This window comes from Cebidichthys violaceus, unplaced genomic scaffold (genome assembly GCF_023349555.1).
Source record: "Cebidichthys violaceus isolate CVI_PGR_0920_01 unplaced genomic scaffold, fCebVio1.0.p SCAF_300, whole genome shotgun sequence".
Lineage (NCBI taxonomy): Eukaryota > Metazoa > Chordata > Actinopteri > Perciformes > Stichaeidae > Cebidichthys > Cebidichthys violaceus.
In genome coordinates, this window is record NW_027176485.1 from 12,501 (window position 1) to 22,500 (window position 10,000).

The window sequence follows — 10,000 nt, forward strand, 5'->3', positions numbered from 1 at the left end:
GGACCACGTGAAATGCATTTCATCCAGCTTATATGTGTTAAAGTGTCCGTTTTTAGGGTCATAAGGCCGGATAAATCAGTTGCATTCAACCGCTTGGAGCTCACTTGCAGTCCAATGTCGCCATCCTGTGGACAAAGTGAGAGTTGCAGTTTGGAATTACACTTAGAAAAAAACCAGCAAACTGACCTCCAGGCCCTGTATTGTGGATGTGGAGGCCGCTTTGGAGGCTCCAGCTCGGCCTAGGGACATAGCCTGGCTCTGCCTAGCTCTCTGGTACTCGCTCAGAGGACCAGGACCACGTGAAATGTATTTCATCCAGCTTATATGTGTAAAAGTGTCCGTTTTTAGGGTCATAAGGCCGGATAAATCATTTACATTCAACCGCTTGGAGCTCACTTGCAGTCCAATGTCGCCATCCTGTGGACAAAGTGAGAGTTGCAGTTTGGAATTACACTTAGAAAAAAACCAGCAAACTGACCTCCAGGCCCTGTATTGTGGTTGTGGAGGCCGCTTTGGAGGCTCCAGCTCGGCCTAGGGACATAGCCTGGCTCTGCCTAGCTCTCTGGTACTCGCTCAGAGGACCAGGACCACGTGAAATGTATTTCATCCAGCTTATATGTGTAAAAGTGTCCGTTTTTAGGGTCATAAGGCCGGATAAATCATTTACATTCAACCGCTTGGAGCTCACTTGCAGTCCAATGTCGCCATCCTGTGGACAAAGTGAGAGTTGCAGTTTGGAATTACACTTAGAAAAAAACCAGCAAACTGACCTCCAGGCCCTGTATTGTGGATGTGGAGGCCGCTTTGGAGGCTCCAGCTCGGCCTAGGGACATAGCCTGGCTCTGCCTAGCTCTCTGGTACTCGCTCAGAGGACCAGGACCACGTGAAATGCATTTCATCCAGCTTATATGTGTTAAAGTGTCCGTTTTTAGGGTCATAAGGCCGGATAAATCAGTTGCATTCAACCGCTTGGAGCTCACTTGCAGTCCAATGTCGCCATCCTGTGGACAAAGTGAGAGTTGCAGTTTGGAATTACACTTAGAAAAAAACCAGCAAACTGACCTCCAGGCCCTGTATTGTGGATGTGGAGGCCGCTTTGGAGGCTCCAGCTCGGCCTAGGGACATAGCCTGGCTCTGCCTAGCTCTCTGGTACTCGCTCAGAGGACCAGGACCACGTGAAATGTATTTCATCCAGCTTATATGTGTAAAAGTGTCCGTTTTTAGGGTCATAAGGCCGGATAAATCATTTACATTCAACCGCTTGGAGCTCACTTGCAGTCCAATGTCGCCATCCTGTGGACAAAGTGAGAGTTGCAGTTTGGAATTACACTTAGAAAAAAACCAGCAAACTGACCTCCAGGCCCTGTATTGTGGTTGTGGAGGCCGCTTTGGAGGCTCCAGCTCGGCCTAGGGACATAGCCTGGCTCTGCCTAGCTCTCTGGTACTCGCTCAGAGGACCAGGACCACGTGAAATGTATTTCATCCAGCTTATATGTGTAAAAGTGTCCGTTTTTAGGGTCATAAGGCCGGATAAATCATTTACATTCAACCGCTTGGAGCTCACTTGCAGTCCAATGTCGCCATCCTGTGGACAAAGTGAGAGTTGCAGTTTGGAATTACACTTAGAAAAAAACCAGCAAACTGACCTCCAGGCCCTGTATTGTGGTTGTGGAGGCCGCTTTGGAGGCTCCAGCTCGGCCTAGGGACATAGCCTGGCTCTGCCTAGCTCTCTGGTACTCGCTCAGAGGACCAGGACCACGTGAAATGTATTTCATCCAGCTTATATGTGTAAAAGTGTCCGTTTTTAGGGTCATAAGGCCGGATAAATCATTTACATTCAACCGCTTGGAGCTCACTTGCAGTCCAATGTCGCCATCCTGTGGACAAAGTGAGAGTTGCAGTTTGGAATTACACTTAGAAAAAAACCAGCAAACTGACCTCCAGGCCCTGTATTGTGGTTGTGGAGGCCGCTTTGGAGGCTCTAGCTCGGCTAGTTGAAGGCTTTAGCGCTTCTCTCCCATCTACCAGGGGCACGAAACTAAATTACCAGGGGCATGAACGTCCTGAACGGTCGGAGTTTTGGTTTTAACCCAGAGAGGGTGCTTAAGTGTGGGGGCCCGGGACCGCCTGGAGACGGGGTTAGAAGGGTAGCTGCCGGAGGTGTCTCTGCGGGCTTTTGGTGAGGGGTGGCCGGGTGGGGGTGGGTCCGGTTGGGGGGGGGTGTTTTTGGAGGGCTATTTTTTATTTTTTCCCCGTTTTTGGTGGGAGCTTGAGTCAGAGGTGTTGGTGGGTGACTAGGGGGGTGCTGCGGAGGTCCTGTGGCCGGGAAAGGTGCCTTATTTCCGGGTGTGGATGAGTGGATGAGGCTGGTGCTGTGGGAGTGCTTTTCTCACACTTTCTCCCACTATTTCGGTCTGCTTTAAGCAGAGGTGATGCTGGGTGACCAGGGGGGTGCTGCGGAGGTCCTGTGGCCAGGAAAGGTGCCTGATTTCCGGGTGTGGATGAGTGGATGAGGCTGGTGCTGTGGGAGTGCTTTTCACACACTTTCTCCCACTATTTCGGTCTGCTTTAAGCAGAGGTGATGGAGGGTGACCAGGGGGATGCTGCGGAGGTCCTGTGGCCGGGATAGGTGCCTTATTTCCGGGTGTGGATGAGTGGATGAGGCTGGTGCTGTGGGAGTGCTTTTCTCACACTTTCTCCCACTATTTCGGTCTGCTTTAAGCAGAGGTGATGCTGGGTGACCAGGGGGGTGCTGCGGAGGTCCTGTGGCCAGGAAAGGTGCCTGATTTCCGGGTGTGGATGAGTGGATGAGGCTGGTGCTGTGGGAGTGCTTTTCACACACTTTCTCCCACTATTTCGGTCTGCTTTAAGCAGAGGTGATGGAGGGTGACCAGGGGGATGCTGCGGAGGTCCTGTGGCCGGGATAGGTGCCTTATTTCCGGGTGTGGATGAGTGGATGAGGCTGGTGCTGTGGGAGTGCTTTTCTCACACTTTCTCCCACTATTTCGGTCTGCTTTAAGCAGAGGTGATGCTGGGTGACCAGGGGGGTGCTGCGGAGGTCCTGTGGCCAGGAAAGGTGCCTGATTTCCGGGTGTGGATGAGTGGATGAGGCTGGTGCTGTGGGAGTGCTTTTCACACACTTTCTCCCACTATTTCGGTCTGCTTTAAGCAGAGGTGATGGAGGGTGACCAGGGGGATGCTGCGGAGGTCCTGTGGCCGGGATAGGTGCCTGATTTCCGGGTGTGGATGAGTGGATGAGGCTGGTGCTGTGGGAGTGCTTTTCTCACACTTTCTCCCACTATTTCGGTCTGCTTTAAGCAGAGGTGATGCTGGGTGACCAGGGGGGTGCTGCGGAGGTCCTGTGGCCAGGAAAGGTGCCTGATTTCCGGGTGTGGATGAGTGGATGAGGCTGGTGCTGTGTGAGTGCTTTTCACACACTTTCTCCCACTATTTCGGGTTGCTTTAAGCAGAGGTGATGCTGGGTGACCAGGGAGATGCTGCGGAGGTCCTGTGGCCGGGAAAGGTGCCTGATTTCCGGGTGTGGATGAGTGGATGAGGCTGGTGCTGTGGGAGTGCTTTTCCCACACTTTCTCCCACTATTTCGGTCTGCTTTAAGCAGAGGTGGTGGAGGGTGACCAGGGGGATGCTGCGGAGGTCCTGTGGCCGGGATAGGTGCCTTATTTCCGGGTGTGGATGAGATGAGAGTGGGGGTGCTTTCCACACCCGAATTTATCCTTTCTCCCCTTCTGTTTTTCGGACCGTTTTGTGTCAGTGTTGCTGGGTGCCAGGGGGATGCTGTGGAGGTGTTTTATCCGGAAAAAGTGCTTTTTTCCGGGCGTGAGCGAGATGTGTGTCTGGGTGCTCTTCAGCCCGGACTTTGCCTTTCTCACCCTTCTTTTTTCAGGCCCTTTTGTGGCAGTGTTGCTGGGTGCCAGGGGGATGCTCTGGAGGAGGCCCACCCGGAAAAAGTGCTGTTTTCCGGGTGTGGGTGAGATGAGAGTGGGGGTGCTTTCCACGCCCGAATTTACCCTTTCTCCTCTTCTGTTTTTCTAGCCCTTTTGTGTCAGTGTTGGGGGGAGCCCAGGGGATGCTCTGGAGGTGTTTTACCGGGGAAAAAGTGCTTTTTTCCGGGCGTGAGCGAGATGTGTGTCTGGGTGCTCTTCAGCCCGGACTTTGCCTTTCTCACCCTTCTTTTTTCAGGCCCTTTTGTGGCAGTGTTGCTGGGTGCCAGGGGGATGCTCTGGAGGAGGCCCACCCGGGAAAAGTGCTCTTTTTCCGGGTGTGGAGGAGATGAGAGTGGGGATGCTTTCCACGCCCGAATTTACCCTTTCCCACCCTCCGTTTTTCGGGTCCTTTTGTGGGAGTGTTGCTGGGTGCCAGGGGGTTGCTCTGGAGGAGGCCCACCCGGAAAAAGTGCTGTTTTCCGGGTGTGGGTGAGATGAGAGTGGGGGTGCTTTCCACGCCCGAATTTACCCTTTCTCACCATCCGTTTTTCGGGCCCTTTTGTGGGAGTGTTGGGGGGAGCCCAGGGGATGCTCTGGAGGTGAGTCACCCGGAAAAAGTGCTCGTTTTCCGGGTGTGGAAGGGATGAGAGTGGGGGTGCCTTCCACGCCCGAATTTACCCTTTCCCACCCTCCGTTTTTCGGGCCCTTTTGTGGGAGTGTTGCTGGGAGCCCAGGGGATGCTCTGGATGTGAGTCACCCGGAAAAAGTGCCATTTTCCGGGCGTGAGCGAGATGTGTGTCTGGGTGCTTTTCAGCCCAAACTTACCCTTTTTCACCCTCTTTTTTTCGGGTCCTTTTGTGGGAGTGTTGCTGGGTGCCAGGGGGTTGCTCTGGAGGAGGCCCACCCGGAAAAAGTGCTGTTTTCCGGGTGTGGGTGAGATGAGAGTGGGGGTGCTTTCCACGCCCGAATTTACCCTTTCTCACCATCCGTTTTTCGGGCCCTTTTGTGGGAGTGTTGGGGGGAGCCCAGGGGATGCTCTGGAGGTGAGTCACCCGGAAAAAGTGCTGTTTTCCGGGCGTGAGCGAGATGTGTGTCTGGGTGCTTTTCAGCCCGAACTTACCCTTTCCCACCCTCTTTTTTTCGGGTCATTTTGTGGGAGTGTTGGGGGGAGCCCAAGGGATGCTCTGGAAGAGGCCCACCCGGAAAAAGTGCTGTTTTCCGGGTGTGGGTGAGATGAGAGTGGGGGTGCTTTCCACGCCCGAATTTACCCTTTCTCACCATCCGTTTTTCGGGCCCTCTTGTGGCAGTGTTGGCAGGGGCCTAGGGGATGCGGTGGAGGTCAAAGATCCGGGAAATGTGCCCCCTTTCCCTGGTAAATGACGTCCAGGGCGCTGTCCGTGGTGCTGTCCATGGTGCTGATGTTGCTACGTGAGCTAATGCCCGGAAAAAGCGCCCTAAACTGGGATGATGAGAGAGAGAGAGAGAGAGAGAGAGAGAGAGAGAGAGAGAGAGAGAGAGAGAGAGAGAGAGAGAGAGAGAGAGAGGGCATGGAGCAGCAGTCGGAGGCATCCCAGGGAGAGAGGCATGCTCTGGGGCACGAAAATCCCGGAAAAAGGAAGAAAAAGGGAAAAAAAAACCCAGCCGCGTATGTGACGTGACTCTAGGCAACACGAAGCGCTGAAGGCTTCAGCGCTTCGTTGAGTCGCAAGAGTTCCAGGGGCGTAAAAGTCAGAAAAACGCCAAAGTGTCTCTAGGCAACACGAAGCGCTGAAGGCTTCAGCGCTTCGCTGACTCGCAAGAGTTCCAGGGGCGTAAAACCCAGCAAAACGCCAAAGTGTTTCTAGGCAACACGAAGCGCTGAAGGCTTCAGCGCTTCGCTGACTTGCAAGAATTCCAGGGGCGCGAACCTCCAAAAAACGACAGAGTGTCTCTAGGCAAAAACCAATAAGCGCTGAAGCCTTCAGCGCTTATTGGTTTTTGCCTATCCCGATGTGACCACTTTTGGTAGGGGGTAACCAAGCCACCTTGCGCACATTTTGTGAAACCGGTTTTTCAAAAATCTGTCTATCATGAAAAGACAGCGACAGCTTTACTACAAGAAGGCCGGAAAAGTGAAGGCACCACGGAGATAATTTCGGCCCGACTCCCGGTTACCAGGGCGGCAAAGACAGGCGACAACGCGGAAGTACTTTATCCGATTTAAAGCCATTATGCTCAGCCTATGTGATCCGATTTTTTGACGGACAACAGCGGTGTGTTGCGGACGTCTCTTCCCCGCGAATGGAGCGTTCTGGCTGGGCCTGGGAGATCCGAGTTTTGACGGACAACAGCGGAGTGTTGCGGGGAAGCGCTGCCTTAGAAAATGACTTTCAAACGGATTAACTGATTATGTTAACGGCCTCTTTACGCGCGTCCTCCAGGCAGTTACAACGACTGTTTCTGGAGGAGGCTTTGCCTCGGATTGTGAATTTAAAACGGATTGACAGATGACGTTAACGGCCTCTTTACGCACGTCCTCCAGACAGTTATAGCGACTGTTTCTGGAGGAGGCTTTGCCTCGGATTGTGAATTTAAAACGGATTGACAGATGACGTTAACGGCCTCTTTACGCACGTCCTCCAGACAGTTATAGCGACTGTTTCTGGAGGAGGCTTTGCCTCGGATTGTGAATTTAAAACGGATTGACAGATGACGTTAACGGCCTCTTTACGCGCGTCCTCCAGACTGTCACAGCGGCTGTTTGTGGAGGATTTTTGACCCAGCATTATGTCAATAAAACGGATTAAATTATGATGTGTACGGCCTCTTTACGCACGTCCTCCAGACAGTTACAGCGACTGTTTCTGGAGAATGCTTTCCCTCAGATTGTGAATTTAAAACGGATTGACAGATGACGTTAACAGCCTCTTTACGCGCGTCCTCCAGACAGTTATAGCGGCTGTTTGCGGAGGATTTTTGACCCAGCATTATGTCAATACAACGGATTAAATTATGATGTGTACGGCCTCTTTACGCACGTCCTCCAGACTGTCACAGCGACTGTTTCTGGAGAATGCTTTTCCTCAGATTGTGAATTTAAAACGGATTGACAGATGACGTTAACAGCCTCTTTACGCACGTCCTCCAGACAGTTATAGCGGCTGTTTGCGGAGGATTTTTGACCCAGCATTATGTCAATACAACGGATTAAATTATGATGTGTACGGCCTCTTTACGCACGTCCTCCAGACTGTCACAGCGACTGTTTCTGGAGGATGCTTTCCCTCAGATTGTGAGCTCAAAACGGATTGACAGATGACAATAACAGCCTCTTTACGCACGTCCTCCAGACAGTTATAGCGGCTGTTTGTGGAGGAGGCTTTGCCTCGGATTGTGAATTTCAAACGGATTGACAGATGACGTTAACGGCCTCTTTACGCACGTCCTCCAGACAGTTATAGCGGCTGTTGCTGGAGGATGTTTCGCCTCACATTGTGAGCTTTAAACGGACTCTCTCGCCACATTAACGGCCTCTTTACGCACGTCCTCCAGACAGTTATAGCGACTGTTTCTGGAGGAGGCTTTGCCTCGGATTGTGAATTTCAAACGGATTGACAGATGACGTTAACGGCCTCTTTACGCACGTCCTCCAGACAGTTATAGCGGCTGTTGCTGGAGGATGTTTCGCCTCACATTGTGAGCTTTAAACGGACTGTCTCGCCACATTAACGGCCTCTTTACGCACGTCCTCCAGACAGTTATAGCGACTGTTTCTGGAGGAGGCTTTGCCTCGGATTGTGAATTTAAAACGGATTGACAGATGACGTTAACGGCCTCTTTACGCACGTCCTCCAGACAGTTATAGCGGCTGTTGCTGGAGGATGTTTCGCCTCACATTGTGAGCTTTAAACGGACTCTCTCGCCACATTAACGGCCTCTTTACGCACGTCCTCCAGACAGTTATAGCGACTGTTTCTGGAGGAGGCTTTGCCTCGGATTGTGAATTTCAAACGGATTGACAGATGACGTTAACGGCCTCTTTACGCACGTCCTCCAGACAGTTATAGCGGCTGTTGCTGGAGGATGTTTCGCCTCACATTGTGAGCTTTAAACGGACTCTCTCGCCACATTAACGGCCTCTTTACGCACGTCCTCCAGACAGTTATAGCGACTGTTTCTGGAGGAGGCTTTGCCTCGGATTGTGAATTTAAAACGGATTGACAGATGACGTTAACGGCCTCTTTACGCGCGTCCTCCAGACAGTTATAGCGGCTGTTTGCGGAGGATTTTTGACCCAGCATTATGTCAATACAACGGATTAAATTATGATGTGTACGGCCTCTTTACGCACGTCCTCCAGACTGTCACAGCGACTGTTTCTGGAGGATGCTTTCCCTCAGATTGTGAGCTCAAAACGGATTGACAGATGACGTTAAAGGCCTCTTTACGCACGTCCTCCAGACAGTTATAGCGACTGTTTCTGGAGGAGGCTTTGCCTCGGATTGTGAATTTAAAACGGATTGACAGATGACGTTAACGGCCTCTTTACGCACGTCCTCCAGACAGTTATAGCGACTGTTTCTGGAGGATGCTTTCCATCATATTGTGACCTTAAAACGGATTGACAGATGACAATAACAGCCTCTTTACGCGCGTCCTCCAGACTGTCACAGCGACTGTTTCTGGAGGATGCTTTCCCTCAGATTGTGAGCTCAAAACGGATTGACAGATGACAATAACAGCCTCTTTACGCGCGTCCTCCAGACTGTCACAGCGACTGTTTCTGGAGGATGCTTTCCCTCAGATTGTGAGCTCAAAACGGATTGACAGATGATAATAACAGCCTCTTTACGCGCGTCCTCCAGACTGTCACAGCGACTGTTTCTGGAGGATGCTTTCCCTCAGATTGTGAGCTCAAAACGGATTGACAGATGACAATAACAGCCTCTTTACGCGCGTCCTCCAGACTGTCACAGCGACTGTTTCTGGAGGGTGCTTTCCCTCAGATTGTGATCTTAAAACGGATTGACAGATGACAATAACAGCCTCTTTACGCACGTCCTCCAGACAGTCACAGCAGCTGTTTGCGGAGGATTTTTGACCCAGCATTATGTCAATAAAACGGATTAAATTATGATGTGTACGGCCTCTTTACGCACGTCCTCCAGACAGTTACAGCGGCTGTTTGCGGAGGATTTTTGACCCAGCATTATGTCAATAAAACGGATTAAATTATGATGTGTACGGCCTCTTTACGCACGTCCTCCAGACAGTTATAGCGGCTGTTTGCGGAGGATTTTTGACTCAGCATTATGTCAATAAAACGGATTACATTATGATGTGTACGGCCTCTTTACGCACGTCCTCCAGACAGTTATAGCGGCTGTTTGCGGAGGATTTTTGACCCAGCATTATGTCAATAAAACGGATTAAATTATGATGTGTACGGCCTCTTTACGCACGTCCTCCAGACAGTTATAGCGGCTGTTTGTGGAGGATTTTTGACCCAGCATTATGTCAATAAAACGGATTAAATTATGATGTGTACGGCCTCTTTACGCACGTCCTCCAGACAGTTACAGCGGCTGTTTGCGGAGGATTTTTGACCCAGCATTATGTCAATAAAACGGATTAAATTATGATGTGTACGGCCTCTTTACGCACGTCCTCCAGACAGTTATAGCGGCTGTTTGCGGAGGATTTTTGACCCAGCATTATGTCAATAAAACGGATTAAATTATGATGTGTACGGCCTCTTTACGCACGTCCTCCAGACAGTTATAGCGGCTGTTTGCGGAGGATTTTTGACCCAGCATTATGTCAATAAAACGGATTAAATTATGATGTGTACGGCCTCTTTACGCACGTCCTCCAGACAGTTACAGCGGCTGTTTGCGGAGGATTTTTGACCCAGCATTATGTCAATAAAACGGATTAAATTATGATGTGTACGGCCTCTTTACGCACGTCCTCCAGACAGTTACAGCGGCTGTTTGCGGAGGATTTTTGACCCAGCATTATGTCAATAAAACGGATTAAATTATGATGTGTACGGCCTCTTTACGCACGTCCTCCAG